The sequence below is a fragment of the Eptesicus fuscus genome, chromosome 17 (genome assembly GCF_027574615.1).
Source record: "Eptesicus fuscus isolate TK198812 chromosome 17, DD_ASM_mEF_20220401, whole genome shotgun sequence".
Classification (NCBI taxonomy): domain Eukaryota; kingdom Metazoa; phylum Chordata; class Mammalia; order Chiroptera; family Vespertilionidae; genus Eptesicus; species Eptesicus fuscus.
The window spans coordinates 22,363,866-22,384,125 of record NC_072489.1 but is presented as its reverse complement, the minus strand read 5'-3'; the positions used below and the strand labels follow the sequence as shown (position 1 = coordinate 22,384,125).

Sequence of the window (20,260 nt, the reverse complement as noted above, 5' to 3'; positions counted from 1 at the left end):
AACCAGCAACCCTGGCCTATCAGGATGATATTCTAAGCAACTGAGATACCAAGCCAGGGATGCTCAAAGTCATATAATCAAAACTTTATAGGTTTAATTTTTTATATGAAAAGGATACTGAATTATAATTTTTGCTCTAGAACTACAATGTTAAATTTGAGAATAACAATGTATAATTTTGTGTCTGACATTTTAAAATATACTCCTTAATATAAATGTCAAACTTCTCAAATATCTAACATTAAAAATTTAAACTAACACCAACTTATGTAATGCATTGCATAGTTGAAAACCATATAGCCCTGGCTAGGGGGCTCAGTTGGTTGATGCATCATCCCATACACCAAAAGGTTACCTGTTCAATTCCCATTCAGGGCACATACCCAGGTTGCAGGTTCAATCTCTGGTTGGGGTGCATAGGGGAGGCAACCAATTGATGTTTTCTCTCACATCGATGTTTCTCTGATCTCTCTCTCTCTTCATCCTTCAAAAAGTAGAAATATAACAAAATTTATCTTGAAATGAGAGTATGTCTATGTATGTGTATATAGTCAGATTCTTACCTAAATACTGACTATATATTGGTAAACAGTTAACAATATACATTTATAAATCATATGTATATTAAAAAGCATCCATATATGTATATATATAACCATAAGAATGTATGTATATTTTGTGCATATAAGCCCATTCAGGTTTATATGTACATACAAATTATTTTGGAAGAATAGTAAAATGTTATCAGCAGGGTTTATTAATACAGCCCTCCCTAATTATCATTCTGAATTTTGAGGTGCTATTCTCCCATGCACAGTAAACTTAATGTGTTGGCATAGAATCAATTATTTGGATATGCTGTATTTTGAACAGTATGCAACTTGTGTCATCCACTTGCAATTTAAAATGTGGGATAGTTAGAAAACCATCTGCATCCCTAAACTACCATACGTACAGCCTTAGCGCCTGGGACCTATAACTTTTTGTTAAGTTAATAAAAAGTTGAAGGAAAAGTAATTTGATAATATTAGTACCATAAAATTCCATGTGGCAATCTATGCAAAGAAATTTTCAAAAATAATCCATAAATATTGTAATAGTAGAATGAGTCCATAGGTATGAGAGGTAAGTGAAATTTATTGATTATTCACATAGAATATGTGATGTCTAATATGCCTGTTTATTTCCAGATGCTAGTCTATGGGATACCTACATATGAGGAAATAAGAAGAGATCATTTCAAAAGGGCTTTGAAATATTCTGGATTCCAGGTTCAGAATACTGAACACTTTATTGACTCAATACTGCACAGGGCAAAAAAAAAAAAAAAAAGCTTCAATATATGAATGAAGAATTTACAAGAATGGTAAATGAAAAATCCAACCAAAAATACAATTAAAAACCTAATATAAAATATCTGACATTTATTATCTATTCATTATAAATCTAACTCAGGGTCTAAAATAACTATAAAGTTACTATAGTTATTTATAAAGGGTATCTATACAATCTCAGGATTAATTATCCATGCTTAAATTTTAACCTATTAAAGAAAATAAACTACAAGGCTTTCTGATTAAAAGTTGCTTTTAAATTCCTTAGTATACTGCTTGAATGCTCAATAAATGATAGCTATTTCCAATTCAGTATGAAAATTATCAAAATATATTTACCTATGTAGCACTTAAAATTTTCTTTTGTTTCATTTTTATTTTATTTGAAGAATTAAATTAAACTATGAGACTAGGATTTTAATTGATGAGCTTATACAGAAGACTCTGCCTTAGGATCAAAACATAGTTCATATTTTCCTTCCTTGGGAAATGGGGCCTATGAGATACGTTACATGAAGAGCAACTTTTCCTGCTACTAGCATATTGCAGGGTATGCAAATGAACAATTCATGTTTGTTTGAAATTAATAGCATGTAAGCACATTAAGTAAATTATAAGCTCTCAATACATTAAACTAGCTTGACGATAGAAATGAATTTTCTCCATCTTCACCACAGGTCACTATCATTATCTCCATTTTCATAAGACTGTTTTTAAATTTTGAAATAATAATAGCTATAGGTAGATTCAATTGGGGCCTCTTTTTTTGTAGTCTTTACCTCAGAGATAATAAATCCATGACCCTGGATCTAATAAATAATTTTGAAGTGCACACTGGTACATCATGAACAGTTATTCACTATCCTCACTAATAAAGTTAAAACTATTCAAGAAGTGATTTGATTAAGTGTATTTCTAGTTCTATTCCTTGGAATGCTACTGATTTCCAATGTGACCTTGAAGAAGTCACTTACCCATCTTCTCTAAGTTTCCCTAGACACAAAAATAACAATAGTGGCAGCTGCCACCCACCAGCCAGGAGGGAACAGTTTCGATTATTGGGTAACATTGGCACTGACCTTGTCATGAACAGGAATGGCATCAATTGCACTAGGTTTCCTTAATAACATCTCAATTTACATGGGGAATTACAACTGGCAGATGTTTACTTTTGACAAGATAAGGGCCAAAAGTTGGGCAATAGTTTACAAAATTACAAGTTCTAGTAAATTCTGACTCTTTCTCACAGAAGGAACGACATCAATAAAGCATTAAGTTAATGACTGACACCTTTACTGAAATTTTTAGTGCTTCTATGAATGATTTGTGGTATGCTATCAATTTCAATAATTATGAAAATTTCAAAATAGCACTTAAGAGAATATTTATAGTTTAGGAATTGAGGGTGAAAGTTCCTTATTGGGTTATTTTATGCAGTATAAGCAAATAAACTGATATAAAAGGTTTAAATCAATCAGGCAAGTAGACTATCCAATGTTATGACTGCCTGGCTATATGTCTCAGTTCCTGCTCAAATCTATAAATAGAACTCTGACTAAACTTAAGGCTTTTTGAATTACTGCCATTTAAATGAGATTATATTGTATGTCAATTGATTTTTGGTGTTTTTGCCAAAAGCAATGAAAACAGATAATGTTTATATATATGCCAACTACTCCTCTATGCAATTTACAGCTATTTAAATTTTAATCTTCATAGCAACTCTGTGAGGTAAGGTTATTATTATCCTAAATTTATAGATTATGAAACTGAGTCTCCAAAGGTTAAGTTATCTTTTCAAGAGTACAGTGTTAGTATACACTGTGCTCATAGATAAGAAGAATTAATATTGTTAAAATGTCCATATTACCCAAAGCAATATTCAGATTCAATGCAATCCCTATCAAAATACCAACTGAATTTTTCACAGAACCAGAACCAATATCTTAAACTTATATGAACTCAAACAGTCAAAGCAATCTTAAGAAGAACAAACTGGAGTTATTAAACTCACAGGCTTCAAACTATACTATAGAACTATAGTAATGCAGTGTGGTACTGGCTAAAACAAAAACAAACACAGAAATAAAATAACAAAAAAACAGACATATGGATCAATGGAAGAGAATAGAGAGGCCAGAAACAAAACCCAGGCTTATATGGTCAATTAATCTATGACAAAGGAGTCAAGAATATACAATGGAGAAAAGACAGTCTCTTCAATAAAGTGTTAGGAACATTGGCAGATACATGCAAAAATAAATAAAGAAAACCACTTTCTTACATTATATACATAAATAAACTCAAAATGGATTAAAGACTTAAATGTAAGACATGAAACCATAAAACTCCACGAAGAAAACATAGGCACAATTATTTAACATCAGTCTTAACAATATTGTCATGGATATAGCTCTGCACACAAGGGTGACAAAAGGAAAAATAAACTAAAGGGATTGCATCAAAAAAAAGCTTTTGCACAGTGAAAAATCATCAACAAGAGAAAAGGGCAACCTACTAAATGGGAGACAATATTTGCAAATGATATATCCAATAAAGAGTCAAAATATATACAGGACTTACACAATTCAATATTAAAAATATACACAAACAATCCAATTTAAAATTGGGCAAATGGTCTGAATAGACATTTTTCTGAAGAATATATACACAGATAACCAAGAGACTCATGAATAGATGCTCAACACTGCTAATCATTATGGAAATGCAAATCAAATCCATACTGAGACATCACTTCAAACCTGCCAAATGGCTATTATAAAAAGAAAATAAATATCAAGTGTTAGCGAGGATGCAGAGAAAAGGGAACCCCTTGGGCACTGTTGGTGAAATTGTAAATTGGTGCAGCCACTATAGAAAAAGAGTATGGAGGTTTCTCAAATAATTAAAAACAGAACTACCATATGATCCAGCAATTCCACCTCTGAAATCAAAAATACTAATTCATAAAGATATATGCATCTCTGTGTTCACTGTAGAATAATTTATAACAGCTGAGATATAAAAACACACTCGAATCACTGGAATATAACTTAGCCATAAAAAGAATGAAATCTTGCCATTTGCCATAACTTGGATGGGCCTAGAGGATATTATGTTAACTAAGTCAGAGAAAGACAAATATTATTTCATTTATATGTGGAATATTAAAAACTATAATTAAAACAAAACAAAAACATACTCATAGGTACAGAGAACCTATGTTTAGCTGGGGTATTGGGGAAAAAATGTATAGGGGATTAATAGTTACAAAATTCCAGTTTTAAAATAAATAAACCATGAGGATGTAATGTATAACATAGGGAATATAGTCAATAATATCATAATAAGTTTGTATGGTGACAGATGGTTACCAGACATATTGTGGTGATCATTTTGTTAGGTATCCATACCTTGTCAAATCACTAAACTTTAAAACTAAAATTAATATAGATTATTTGTCAACTAAACCTTGATAATAATAAAAAAGATTATAGTACTGGTAAATGGCAGAGCAGGATGCAAATCCAGAAACTTTGGTCTAGAGTTTTTGATCTATCACTATGCCAAGAAACATGAGCAAATTTTTCACAGTCTACATATACCAAAATATGCACATTCTCCTACATGGTATTTAGCACCTTCTACTTGGGGACATAATTGCCCTCTAGAGGATAGCCACATTATCTTTTAGAAGCTAAGTTTCCTCATCTGTAAACTAGAGACAATGCTATTCACCTCACAGGCTGTTGTAGTGATCAAGTGAAGGAATGTATATGAGTACACTTTTTAAATTCTTAAGTGCTAGTAAATTCCAACTGTTACACTAACAGATTCAGTTCTTCACTCTATGCATTGATCCTTAGAATTTTCTTCTGCTGCTATCCTCTTTTATTTTTTTAAACAAAATTTGTATTCTCCCATTAATCACTGAGCATTTTCAAGTATATATGTCATTTACAATTTTTAGCTCTAAAACAGGGCTAGCAGAATTTTTCTGTAAAGGGCGAGATGTAAATAGTTTGCACTGTGGAGGCCATACCATACCGCTCTATAGAATTAGGTAGGTTGCTGTTGTATTACAAAAGTAGACATAGACACTCTGCAAACAAATGAGTGTGGTTGAGTTCCAACAAAACATTACATGGACACTGAGACGCAAATGTTATTAGTTTTCACATGTCAATTATTATGATTACATCTATTCTAATTTTTTCATCCATTTAAAAATATAAAAACCACCCTAAGCTCCCAGACTGCATAAAAACAGTGGCAGCCACATTTGACCTGATGGCTGTAGTTCACCAACGCTTGCCAAATCCTTTATCCTCTTGGTTTTTATGTTTCTCAGAAATACTGCCTCCCACCTACTCTTCAAATCTCATTAAAAAAATTATTTCCTCTTTTACCTATGTTATTCTATTAAGCTAAAGTTTGTCCATTTTATCTCTAAAACGTATACCATCTCCATCTTTTTCTTTGTATTCCCATTACTGCTATGTATGTAGGAGTTTTAATTTTCTCTTTCATTTCAACCCTTCTTACTACCACTTGATTCAATCTTTCTGACTTTGTAGAATTGTACAATTCTTCAGCAAAAAACAAACAATTTCCTTATCTTCTTACTAAATAAAGAATACTAACTCCTTAAATACCATCATGAAACATGTTCAATTAAGAAAATTCATATAGACAAATGCCCAAGTCATAAATGTGCAATTTGAACTATTTTTACAAACTTGAGCAAATTCATGTATTTAGCACCCAAATCAAGAAACAAAAAGATGATCAGTATCTCAGAAACTTCCTGAGTCCTATTCTGGTCACTGTTTCCCAAGAACAAGCATTATCTTGATTTCCATAACCGTAGATTTTTTTTTCTGTTTTTGAACCTTCAAAAAATAGAATAATAGTATATGTGCTCTAGTCTGGCTTTTTATGTTCAACATTTATGTATTCAAAATTTATCTATACTGTTGCATGGAGTTATAGACTGCTTATTTTCATTGTTCTATACAGTATTCCACTATGCAAACTTACACTATTTTAAATCTGTTTTTCTATTAATGAACTTTTTGGAATCATTCCATTGTTGGCTATTATGAATAATGAGTATTGAATACTGAATACTCTTGTACTTTTGGTACACAAATGGGTGCATTTTTCTTTTTTAAAAATATATTTATTATTTATTTCAGAGAGGAAGGGAGAGAGAAACATCAGTGATGAGAGAGAATCATTGATTGACTGCCTCTCGCACGGCCCCTACTGGGGATCAAGCCCGCAACCGGGGCGTGCCCTTGACCAGAATTGAACCCAGGACCCTTCAGTCTGCAGGCCGATGCTCTATCCACTGAGCCAACCCAGCCAGGGCAGATGCATTTTTCTTGAGTATACATCTAGGAGTAGATGTATTTAGATCACAGGGACCATCATGATTTTTGCCCCATCAGCTTTTCAAGGTCATTTCACTTTCCTTTCATGTACTCTCTCAAGCTAAACTAAGCTATTTGCTGTGGCTGGTAAATATTTTGAGATACTGCACAATAATTATTTTGTTCAACTTCTTCCCTTTCCCATATCTGTTCATCCAAACTTAATCATATGTCCAAGCCAAATTCATAGATTACATCACCTATCTCCTCTGGAGGTCTGCAAAAAATTCAGAACATGTTATCAGTTCTTTCCTCAAAATGTTCATATTGTTCTCTGTCAGAGTCTAATTATTTGTGAACATAAATATCTTATCTCATTTACTTGAAGGAAGATCTTCAAAAGTAAACATTTTTTTTTTTCAGAATAGTGGTATCTATCTATCTATCTATCTATCTACCATCTATCTATTTTTACTTGGGGTTTTATTGGTCTCCTTCCCCTAGAATATAAATTCCCTGAAAATAGAAACATATAATAAATGTTTATTTATAGCTGTTAACAAAATAATCAAGAAATAAAGAATAACAGGCTCGTGGGATCAACATTTTATAGGATTTATTTGCATTTTCTTTATCACCTATCTTTATACAGTTCCAAGATCTAACCTCTACAAGGTAGAAATTAATTTCTCCTATAATTTTTTCTGTCTACTTTCAAACTTGAATCCACATTATTTCTGTAAGACTGTATTAATTGCACAAATGAACTTCTCATCTTTGCTTTATCTACTTTTTTATTTCATTATGCTCATTGCTACTACTTAAAATATTGCTATTACATTATTTTTTACTTAAAAACTTTCAATACTTTTCATTACCTCCTAAAAAAGATACAAAGAAAAACGTGGTATAATGGATAACATACAAAAATTGTTGTCCTACAGACCTCCATTCAAACACCAACTATGCCAGCTACTATCTGTACAGCAAGTAACTTAACCATGCTGAACTCCAAATTAATCACATGTTAAAAGATGATAAACTTTTTAGAAGTTTTCTGACAGAGTTATGTCTCTAAATAATGATAACTAGAATATGTTATATCCTTAGTAAATGATACTTTTGATTAACATACATAAATTCTTCAAGCCGAGCCTCAAGACTTTTCACAATATGTGAAAAAGGGCAGTTAAAAATATTCACCAAGCTTTATATATCACACTAGAGGCCCGGTGCACAGATTCGTGCATTGGTGTGGTCCCTCGGCCTGGCCTGTGAGTATCAGGCTTAAACCGGCTTTCTGACATTTCCCGAGGGGTCCAGGATTGCAGGAGGGTGCAGGCCAGGCCAGGGGACCCCACCGGTGCAAGATTGGGGTCAGGGAGGGACCGCAGGAGGGCTCCAGAGCATTTCCAGCCTGTCTCACACAGTCCCAATCAGCCAGACCCCAGCAGCAAGCTAACCTACCAGTCGGAGCATCTGCCCCCTGGTGGTCAGTGTGTGTCATAGCAACTGGTTGAACGGTCGAATAAGCAGTTGGACACTTACTATATTAGGCTTTTATTATATAGGATGAGTAAAATCAAATGATTTTTGAATTTAGTGAATGGTACAAGAGATTGAGTATATGGTAACAGAAGATTAGACTTTGGGTGATGGGCGCACAATGCCATACACAGATGATGCAGCATAGAATTGTACACTTGAAACCTATATATAATTTTATTAACGAATGTCACCCAATAAAATTAATAAACAATATTCACCTAGCTATTTCACAGAGCTTAGGCAGAGACCAAGTAAAATATTTTATGTAAATACATTTCACAAGCAATAAACCAACATAAAAATATAAGGTCCTCATAATAATTTAATTATCAGAAGCTCTGGAATCCAAATTTCCTTTCACGTAAGGAAACTGAGTACCAGGAAGAGAAATGAATTGAAAAATATTGTCCTGGTGTTTAGTGGCATATTTAGTATTCAAATCCGTGTGTTACTATAGTTCTCTCAAAATTCTTGTGCTTTACTTAGCTGTAACTTTTTCATGGAAATTTAATTAAGCAATCATAGAAGTTATACTTTCCCTATCCATAAACATGGATGAGACACACAGAAATAGAATTTTATTACTAAGTAAGCCACCATTACAATTTTTTAAACTTATACATATTAGGAAATTCCTAACCAATTAATATTATTCATATAGGTGGGTAACTAAAACTCAACATTTAAAATCAAATGCATGGTGTATGCATATTGAATGAATATTTCTAAAAGGAAAATTCTTGTTCTTACCCTTGTGTGTTAACTGAATTTAATATTAGTTTTTATGTGTGTTTTTAATAAGCCTAGAGGCATTTGGGAAATAATGTGTTTAATATGTCAAAAATATAAATAGTAGGACATTTTGCTAGAGTTTAGAAAATCTGAAGTGCTGCTGGCAGAAATTCAACTTGCTTAAAATTTCAAGAACAAATTCATAAAAAAGGCTTGTGCATTGATATTTTAAGAATACTTACCTGCAATTTCAGAAAACTGTGGAGTGTCCTCAAAAAGTTAAAAATGGAACTGCCATTTGACCCCGTGACCCAACTTCTAGGAATATATCCTAAGAAGCTTGAAATACCAATCAGAAAAAAATATATGTACCCTGATGGTTATAGCAGTGTTATTTACAATAGCTAAGATCTGGAAACAGTCCAAGTGCCCATCAGTAAATGAGTGGATAAAAAAAAAAAAGGTTGTACATTTACACAATTGAATACTAAGCAGCTGTAAAAAAGAAGGATCTCTTACCCTTTGCAAAAGCATGGAGGGACCTGCAGAGTATTATGTTAGGTGAAATAGCCAGTCAGAGAAAGACAAGTATGACATATCTTACTCATATGTGAAATCTAATGAAAATAAACTAATACACAAAATAGATCCAGAGACATAGAGGCATGGAAAAGATTGTACAATCTCAGAGGGAAGCAGGGGAGGGTTGGTGGGTTGGGAGGGTTGAAGAGTTCAACCAAAGAACTTGTATGCATAAACCATGGACACAGACAATAGGGTGGTGAAGGCCTGGGGCAGGGGCAGGCTACAAGAGGTCAATGGGGGGAAAAAAGAGGACACATGTAATACTTTCGACAATAAAGATTTTTTTAAAAACCTGATATAAGTATCCCAATACCTTTGAAGATGTGTACCTAGCATGGTCATATATTTCTTGTAATATATATTTTAGGTATATGGTTAACACCAATCCTTTAAAATATTTCCTCTGGTTTCTATCTCACCGAAAACAAGTGGGTTATTATAAATTGTCTTTCAAATAGACTATCTCAAAAGAGAACATACTTAACAAGTTTATATACATATTTTAATCTAAATAGATATATATATATATATATATATATATATATACATTTTTAATTTAAATGTTGCAAAGTTTTAGACTAATTTAAATTTAATTCCATCATATTTTCTTTAGATCATCACTCCAGGCTATTTAAATACTTTTGTCTTTTGGTCCAGCCAAGGCTACAAAGATAGAAATCATCATAAATAAATATTATAAAGGCTGTAAGAATCTCAAACAAGCTCTAGAAGCCGATTCATTTTTATTCACAAGAGTGCCTCTAGGATTTGACTCAGAGCCTAGTAACTTTTACTTTGCTCACAATTTAAGTAAGTTTGGTTACCTGAATTCCATGTCCCGTTTATAGCAAACTGAAGTAGACAGGAGGTGTGCTAGTAAGATCCCAAGGAGGAAAAATAAATTCTATCAAAAAGGAGACAGAAAGCTCAGGTAATTGGGGGCCTTTCAATTTCTTGAGTAAGCTTACCTGCTCATGTCAGGACATCTCCATCCTATGATTGTATTACAGCATAGTGCAATTATGTTTGGTCATAATGCCGACAACTGTCACCTCAACATCATCACCCAGCATTGAATAATGTTCTACTGATACCGGAGTATTATGGCACCATTCCTGCTTTCAAGGGACATTCTAGAAAACACCTTTTCTATACACTTCAAAAGTATAAAGGTCATGAAAGACAAGAGAAGGTAACTGTCGTAGTCTACAGTAGACTAGAAAGATGTCATAACCAAATACAATGCTGAATCCTGGCTTTCACCCTAAAACAATAAAGAATATTAGTGCAAACACTGACATTTAGTTTAATTCGTAGGTAGTAGTATAATACCAATATTCATTTCTTAGTTTTTTTTAATTACTTAATTTTTAAAATTTAATTATAGTTGGAATACAACCTTATTTAGTTTCAGATGTACAACATAGTGATTCAAAAATTTTAGACCTTACAATGTGATCACCCCACTAATTCTAATAATCATCTGTCACCGTGCAAACTTATCACAATACTATTGACTATAGACCCCTTTTCCTTTTTACTCATTCCCCCACCCATTCCCTCTGGTAAATATTCCTTTGGTCTCTGTTTCTATGAGACTGTTTTTGTTTGGTTTGGTTTGGATTGGTTTTAAATTCCACATATAAGTGAAACCTTATGGCAGTTGTCTTTCTATACCTGGCAAATTTCACTAATTCTGGAAGGTATTGTATAATACCCTCTAGATCCACTGTTGCCAATGGCAAGGTTTCTTTTTATTTTTTTCTTGCTGTGCAATATTCCATTGAACTAGTATTTATATACCATTTCTTCTCCATTCATCTATTGATGGGCACCTAGGTTGCTTCCATATCTTGGCTATTGTAAATAATACTGCAATGAACATAGTCTTTTCAACAAGTAGTTCTGGGAAAACTGGACAGATAACATAAAAAAACAACCTGTACACAAAAACAAACTCAAATGGTTTAAAGACTTAAATGTTAAGGCCTGAAAACATAAAACTCTTAGAAGGAAAGATAGCAAGTAAACTATCTGACATCAGTCTGTGTAATAACCTTGGATATGCTCCTTTGAGAGAGGGAAATAAAACCAAAATAAACAAATGGGACTACATCAAACTAAAAAGCTTCTGCACAGTGAAGGAAACCTTCAACAAAACAAAAAGGCAACCCACTGAATAAAAGGATATATTTGTAAATGATATATCCAATAAGGGGTCAGTATCCAAAAAATATAAGAAATGTATAGAACTAAAAACAAAAAAAATAAACAATCTAATAAAAAATGGGCAGAGGGTATAAAAAGACATTTCTCAGACTTAACAAATAGACCTTAGTTTTTCAAGATGTCAACATTAGGAGAAACTGAGTGGTTTATGGGAACTCAGTGCTAAAATTGCAACTTTTCTATAATTCTAAAAATATTTCAAAATCAAAAATATACAGCCTAATTATCAAACTTACTTGAGAAATCACACAATGGTTTATTGCTTAGTGGTCACCTTTCTTTTAGTCCCACCTTTTACTTTGCCCCTTTCCCTCATAGGTGTTTTCCTACAATATACTGTGTATATTTTAAGCAAACTGTCTAAGTATTGTCTGATATGCATTCAACCAGAGCCTCATCTTTCATCACTGTACAACTTATTTTCCTAAAGATAGAGTCATCTTCTTAAAAGAAAGTCTGAAATGATTAAAATACAATTTTCTCCTTGTTAGAGATCATTTTAGTGAAGAAGTAAAAAAGAGTGAGGGCAAAAATAAGGAAATCATTATCCTAAGATTATAGATAACCACCAAAGTGAATATGAATGTTCACTTATATACTGAGAAGCTATAAAGTCTAGCTGCTTTGCCCTAACTGGTTTGGCTCAGTGAATAGACCATCGGCCTGCGGACTGAAGGGTCACAGGTTTGATTATGGTCAAGGGCATGTACCTTGGTTGCGGGCACATCCCCAGTGGGAGGTGTGCAGGAGGCAGCTGATTGGTGTTTCTCTCTCATCAATATTTCTGACTCTCTATCCTTCTCCCTTCTTCTCTGTAAAAAAATCAATAAAATATATTTTAAAAAGAAGTCTAGCTGCTTTGGGATAACATTCTTTTATTTATTTATTTATTTTTAATTTCCACCCAAGGATATATTCACTGATCTTTAGAGAGAGAGAGAGGAGAGAGAAACATCAATGTGAGAAACATTGACTGGGGTGGTCGAACCCTCAACTAGTTATGTGCCCTGACTGGGGATTGAACCTGCAACCTTTTGGTGAACAGGATGACACTCCAACTAACTGAGCCACCTGGCCGGAGTCATAACATCCTTACTTAAGCCTTTGCCACATCTTAAAACTAGAATAATGACAAGCAACTTTTAACTTAAGGATATTTAAATGGGTTTTTATACCACAATAAAATAAGATGTCCAGATTGTTCTTGCTAAGAGGAACTCCATAAGAATAAGGCAGCTAGACAAAGCATCCTATGCTACATTTCCCTAGATTTATTTCCTCCCCTTTGAGTATGTTTTCCTAATTAGCACTGCTGCCATAAGCTTGGTTTCACTTGAGGATCAGAAGGCCTCTACTTACTTTCCTACCTATCATCTTGTTGTGTGGACAAATAAAATAATTTGATATTTGATATTTTAACTAACTATGGGCAACTAACATGAGAATGAATTATAAATATATACACTGAGTGGCCAGATTATTATGATCTCTGAACGCATAATAATCTGGCCACTCAGTATGTGTATATATAGATATTAGAGGCCCGGTGCATGAGTTTGTGCATGGGTGGGGTCCAGCCAGCCTGGCCAGGGGGAGGGGACATGGGCGGTTGTCTGGCCTGCCTGCTGGTCAAACTCCTGGTCGAGGGAACAATTTGCATATTAGCCTTTTATTATATAGGATATACACTGAGTGGCCAGATTATTATGCGTTCAGAGATCAGAATAATCTGGCCATTCAGTGTATATACTAGAGGCCCTGTGCACTCGGGGGGGGGGGGTGGTTCAGCCTGGCCTGCACCCTCTTGCAGTGTGGGAGCCCTCAAGGGATGTCCAACTGAAGGCTTAGGCCTGCTCTCTATGGGGAGCAGGCCTAAGCTGACAATCGGACATCCTTTGTGCTGCTGTGGAGATGGGAGAGGCTCCCACCACTGCCACAGCTCCCGCCAGCCATGAGCTTGGCTTCTGGCTGAGTGGCGCTCCCCCTGTGCGAGTGCACTGACCAGCAAGGGGGCAGCTCCTGCATTGAGCATCTGCCCCCTGGTGGTCAGTGCACATCATAGCAACTGGTCGTTCTGCCATTGGGCCGAAACCAGCTCTACGACATCCCCACAGGGGTTCTGGATTGCGAGAGGGCACAGACCAGGCTGAGGGAACACCCAGTACATGATCAGGGCCAGGGAGGGACACGGGAGGTTGGCCAGCCTGGGAGGGACTGCGGGAGGGCTCCAGGGTGTTTCTGGCCCATCTCGCTCAGTCCTGATCGGTTGGACCCCAGCAGCAAGCTAACCTACTGGTCAGAGCGTCTGCCCCCTGGTGGTCAGTGCATGTCATAGCGAGCAGTTGAGTGGCCTTAGCATATCATTAGCATATTATGCTGTGATTGGTTGAACCAATGACCAGACACTTAGCATATTAGGCTTTTATTATATAGGTTATGATAGTTAAACAAAATGTTAAAGATAAAATGCAGTCAGATGCAGAGTATTATGATCTTGATAAAGAGGCATCTAAAATCTGGCTCATTATTCCTTCCTAGTTATTTCTCACCCTCTTTGGAAATCATTTCAGTACCTACTACTGACCACCCAAGCATCTCACTGGACATTATTGTGTCCCAAATATAATCACAGATGACTAAGTTGCAGAGAAAGGATTTTTTTATTCCAGCTCCCTGAGCACCCACTTATACATTTAATATTAGAAATGGTGGTGAGTCTTCAGAAGAGACTAAATGCACTTTCAAAATGTAACCTGACAGACTCCAAAAATGTGTACCATCCAAATGTTACATAAAACACTCTGCAGTGGTAGACTATTCCCACAAAAGTACATCTTCTATTAGGGTGGCATTTGTTTTAGATCCTCTTGCAGTCTGCAATACCTTAAAAAATTTACCAGAAACTGAATATGATTTATAGAATTCTAGATTACTATAAAATGCAGGCATATTTAACAAGTACATATTTCCTGAAAGAAAAGTTTTCTCAATGTTGTTTATAATACTATATATAAAATAATTCTCTTAATAGAATTTTGGAATTAAGAAAAAACATTATTTTAAGGAAAAAACTCATCCTGATGAATATGTTTTATTTATATGCACACCACATATACTTATTTTCTTAAGATCAATTTAATAAATCTCCAAGTAAATTATAAACTGTTTTCCAAGAGATGAGATCCAATAATTAAAAATAAAATGTTTGTGACAATTTATAAAATGCAAATTTCAAAGACACACTTCAATTTTATGCATGTTATATATCCATCTACTTAGTGTATTTTTTGTGCATTTACATATTGAAGATAATGTATAACAATCCAGCCAAACGTGAGGTCTTATGGAACAGAACATTGGGATACTAGTTAGGAATTAGTCTCCATAAGCCAATTTCTGGACTCTGCTGACAAGTGCAGAATCATCAAATATTCTTCCAGCAGAAATGATAATGCCTTCCTGGTGCTGTTCATGAGAATTTACAAAGTGAGACAACATGTGGAAAATCAAGAACAGAAGAACTTACAAAAGAATCGCTTCAAACAGTTCATCTTTTGAAGATTGTGTCTTATAATATTTCAAAGGGACGCCCCCCCCCCCCAAATGAGTTGAGGAAGATTTGTCAAACAAGTCAAAGTTAAGATATTCGTTTCAAAACTTTAAGGTTCTAATTTTGTTCAGTATTATTAACAAAATGACTGTGTTAGTGAGAAATAACTCATGGGGGGAAATAAGTTAGGAAGGGGCAGGTGGACAGGAAGAGGACACGTGACATGATAGAGGAAGCACTGAGGTGACTCTCTAGTTAACACATGGCCTTTATTGGGCTCATTTTAGCCTCAGCATTAATTTTCCATGTAAGAAACTGAGAATTGATGTCTGTTGGTATAATTTATTCAGTTGTCATTCAACCCCTTAGATGATAGCAATTCTCAGAGTACAATTCCAGTGCATCTGGAATAGATTACAGCTTGTCTGTGTAATAATAGTGCAGTATTTTAAATAATTTGTTTTCTTGTTTATAGCATAACATTATTGTTTGCATTTTCTTGCTTAATTTTTAAAAATGTTATGATCAAGAAAAGAAAAAAAACAAAGGAAAGAGAATATGGGAGATTGTTCCCAGAGATTCATAATGTTGGTATGTTATTTTGACAATTCAAACAGTCCCCAAAGAATCTAAGTTTAAGTGATTAAAATCACTAGTTTATTTTTATATATTTATGCTTACCATTACCCTGCCTATCCTGATCATAATTCTCTAAACAAATATCAAAGGCTTGATATATCTACTTCTTTGTGTATCACATTGTTAAATCTCAAAGAACTCGTCCCTGTATGTGCAATGCAGGTAATTCAATTACTTTTTTTAGTGTAGTTCCAAAAATGTTGTACATTGATATTTAAACTAAAATCTGGCACAACTGCTGCCGGGATTCAAAACTGGTAAACCTCCTTTGCTGCTGCAATAGTGAAAACACAGCGTTAATGGTAACACCTACCCCACATCAGCAGCACAAATGATACACTAAGTGTGCATAATCTGAATCCATATGGTCAGAACACACAACGGAATTAAATAAACAAAGCGTAATTCTTCTTGTCTTCTGAATGTGAATTTGGAGAGGCAAACATCTGGATTGGAAAGGCACTTAGCAGCAGAGAAGGCTTTTCTAAGTAAAATTCAACTCAGAAGCTAGAAATGAGACACTCTGCTCAAGAGGCAGCATCTGACACACGAGCCCACCTTAGCACTGAGACAGGATACAGATGAAGCGGTGCCTATGGACAAGCACCAGCAGAAAATAAAATTAAGGTCTCACTGAATTAAGCTTTCAAAGGCAACATTCCTGGGTGTTTGGAAGAACCTTTCAGAAAGATATAGTACCATTTCTACTGCAGCAGCCTCAATACAAATAGCTCAGAAACAAACAAAATCTACAGTAATTAGAAACATTTTCAAAGTAAAGGATGAGATAGAATGTTTTTGCAAGGGTACTGAAGCATGGGTTTGCACAGACCTATGAAACAGAAAATAAAGAAATAGGAAAAAACTTAAGTTGCACATTATTCTGTTTTACCAAGACCAGACACACACACACACACACACACACACACACACACACACACACACACACACCCTGACAGATATACACATATTCAAAACAAGCAAACAAATTAAAAGGTGGGGGTTGGACTTTATAAAGCAACAGCTTATCAACCACTAGCACTATTATTTTATTTTAAAAAGTAGCTATTTTAACATAAAAATAATTAGGAAAGATACAATTGAAAAACACTAACTTTCCCAAGAAAGAATGGCTGGCACTTTCCCCTCCCCACTAAGCCCTGCTTCAGTGCCATATGGAAATCTCTTGGGACGTTTTTGGTTGTCACAATTGGAGTGGGGGTGGTACCTCAACAGGGTAGAGGCCAGAGATACTGCTAAACATCCGACAGTGCCCAAGGCACTCCCTCCACAAGGAATCACCTGAGCCAAAGTGGCAGCAGTACAATGGTGGAGAAGCCCTGCCTTCCACCGATGCTTTGACCAAGGGTCAGTGGGTGGGTACTGGCTCCTACTGATCCCGATGAGCAGGTCAGGTTGTGGAGCTAGTGGTATCTGACGTGCTAGTCTGTCTTCTAACTTGTATTTTGCCTTCAATCATTCTTTTCAGTAATGCCTTTCTAAACGAACTGAAGTGGTCAAGTTCTACCCTACCAATAAGAACCAGACTAAAAAAACTGGTCACTAAACTGTGGTTCTATCACTGACATAGATCCCATTTGCTTATTGGTTTGTATCTGAACTTCAATACTTTGGAGGTGATCAGGACGTAGTGCCCTTTATTATTTGGAAGTAAAATAATATTTCACCAGTTTGACAGAGAATCAGTAGCCTCCATCAAAAGGCTGAAGACAGAAATCTTACACCAGGGTTTAAAACATATGCTCTATTAATTATTCGTAAAAGTATATATACTTTCTATTAGTGTAACTTCTTAGAGATTGGGAAAATGAAATGAATTTTTAATCATGGTTTTCTCTAGTTAGTAAAATTATAGGTGTGTTTTTTCCCATGAGACTATTTGGACAACATAGGTGTGTAAAATTAAACATAAACTGTAAACACTACAATGGCTTCTTTTCTGTCTCATTACTTTCATACATAGTACTTGTGCATTTATAAAATATTATTTTATGCACAAAAGATTTGAGAGTGCTGTTTCAGTGGTTATCCTTGAATACTACATGTGATTATTTCTACAAATTATATTCCAGAAATGAGATAACATATATACTTTTCTGTTCTTTATTTTTTCAACATCTTAATATAAAGCATCTCAATACCTATAATAATGTAGCTTCATCACAATTTTATATCCTTCTTATTTCATCATATATACCCAGTATCATCTATTTACAAGTTTTCAATGGTTATCAGGTATTTTTCATTTCCATACATATTTGTGTATAGATGTAGATGGATCGGTATATATGTGTGTCTGAATGTCAGTATGTACATATTTGTGTATTGTGTTGATTTTGATAGATTCCTTTCAGCATCTTTTCAAATATATCTGGAGGGAAATTCTAAAAGAAAAAGCACTTTTATAAAGGCTTTCAGTGCATCATTTCCAATATCCCTTCAGAAACTTTCCTCTTATTAGTATAACCACAAATAGCGTGTAAGTGTCCATTTCCCCCCAAAATCTTTCTAGCCATTGCTGTTTGCCTTTGCATTTCTTTAATCTCTGGTGAGATGGGAAAACTGTGTACATGGTTATTATAAATATATTTGTATTCTTCGTAAATATCCTCACCAGGTCCTATGCTCATTTTTCTAGTGGTTGGGGGTGGAGCTGGGGGAGGTGAAGTCACTTTTTCTTACTAATTGATGATAATATGTTTACATACAAATCCTTATAAAAATTGCAATTATTATCTCAAATTGGTGTTTGTCTTTTAATAGTTTTCAGATTTGAATTTTTTAGTTTTGTATTAATTTCTTTTCTTTTTGTGTCTTCAAGAGTAAAGTTTGTCTGTTTTGTTCTTTGTTTTTCTTTCTTATCATAGTTAGAAAGCCCTTCATTATCCCAAGGTCACAAAAATAAATATTTATCCTTTCTTATCTAGTACAGATTTTGTCAGTCATATTCTTCAGTTCATTGCACACTATTATTTTGGCAAATAGAGGTCTCTCCTTACCCCAAGATAACTCCTCCCTCCCCTCCTTCCTTCCTTTCATTCTCATTCCTTTTATTCCCATTCCTTATGCCTGTTTCCCTTTCCTTCCCTGCACATTAAAGCATAAAGTATATATTTTTTTATCCTGCTCTGGCTCACCTTAACTTAGAGGGCTCATACTTAATTCACTGCATAACACACGAGTCCCTTATGATTAGATATTACTGCATTTTATAAACATTATTATATTAATAAAATTGACTATTAGATACCTATTACTTCCTATCACTGTACTACATACTTTATATACATTCTTTCTATTATAATACCTTGAGGTAGGTATTATCTGCATTTAAATATAAAGAATCATAATTTCAGAGAAATGATAAATAAACAGGACTCTATGTACCATTATATATACAGAGATGGTGACTCGGAAGTCAGGGCTCTTTTGTAGACGTCTTGGTATCTCATAAAAATAAAAGCAAACAGAACCAAGGGGGTCTGGCATATTTCCACAAACTATGTATTGAAAATAAAATTCCTTTTCTCCATCATACCATTTACATAATTTTAGGAAATTTTAGTAACAGTCGTTCTTCATTTCACAGAACTACACTACACCATCGCTACGCTTGTGGCTGTACAATTGCAAGCAAATGGATGTGGGCAGCAGGTGTGTAACAGCTTTGATTCTGCTTCTAGACAGCTCAATTGCAACATGTAGATTCCTGCCATTTTGAATGAGATTTTCAGCCCAAAAGTCTGTATCCATTTTAATCTCCCACGGATCTGGCACATTCTGCCAGGAGTACAGAGGCAGGTTGTATTCAGACAGCCCCACCTAAAGTCTGACTGCAGGAAGGGTGGCTGCATCGCGCAGTGGGGAGAGCAGGGCACAGGCAGGTCCTTGAGATAGCGCACCTGGGTCAGTCTCAGGGCCGTCACCTCACACGGTGTGATCCTGGGCACTTAACCTCCGTACCTCTTTTTCTACATTTTTCAAATGGGTATAATAGTTTCTTCCTCTAAGTGTGGTTTTGGAGGGTATTTAATAAAATTAAAATGTCTGATACATATTAAGCATTAAGTAATTATGTTTTTGATGCCATTATTATCCTACCTAGTAAAAGGGTAATATGTAAATTGACCGCACCTTCGCTATGCCTAAGCCACACCCACCAGCCAATCAGGGTGAGTATGCAAATAAACCCAACCAAGATGGCTACAGCCACAGAGAGCAAGGTTTGCCAGGCAATGGAGGAAACC

At 34.8% G+C, this 20,260-nt stretch overlaps 1 protein-coding gene and 1 long non-coding RNA gene across 2 annotated transcripts in view; one reads left to right on the top strand and one right to left on the bottom strand.

Annotated features, from left to right (window-relative positions):
- Window positions 1-20,260, bottom strand: part of CTNNA3 (catenin alpha 3) — a 1,343,669-nt gene that overhangs the window by 114,553 nt on the left and 1,208,856 nt on the right. The gene's annotated exons all lie outside the window — the stretch shown is intronic.
- Window positions 10,668-20,260, top strand: part of LOC114232914 (uncharacterized) — a 31,549-nt gene continuing 21,956 nt past the window's right edge. Inside the window, exons 1-2 of the long non-coding RNA XR_003619029.2 lie at window positions 10,668-10,766; window positions 19,603-19,667. This is a non-coding gene — a long non-coding RNA (uncharacterized LOC114232914). The remainder of the gene's footprint in view (window positions 10,767-19,602; window positions 19,668-20,260) is intronic.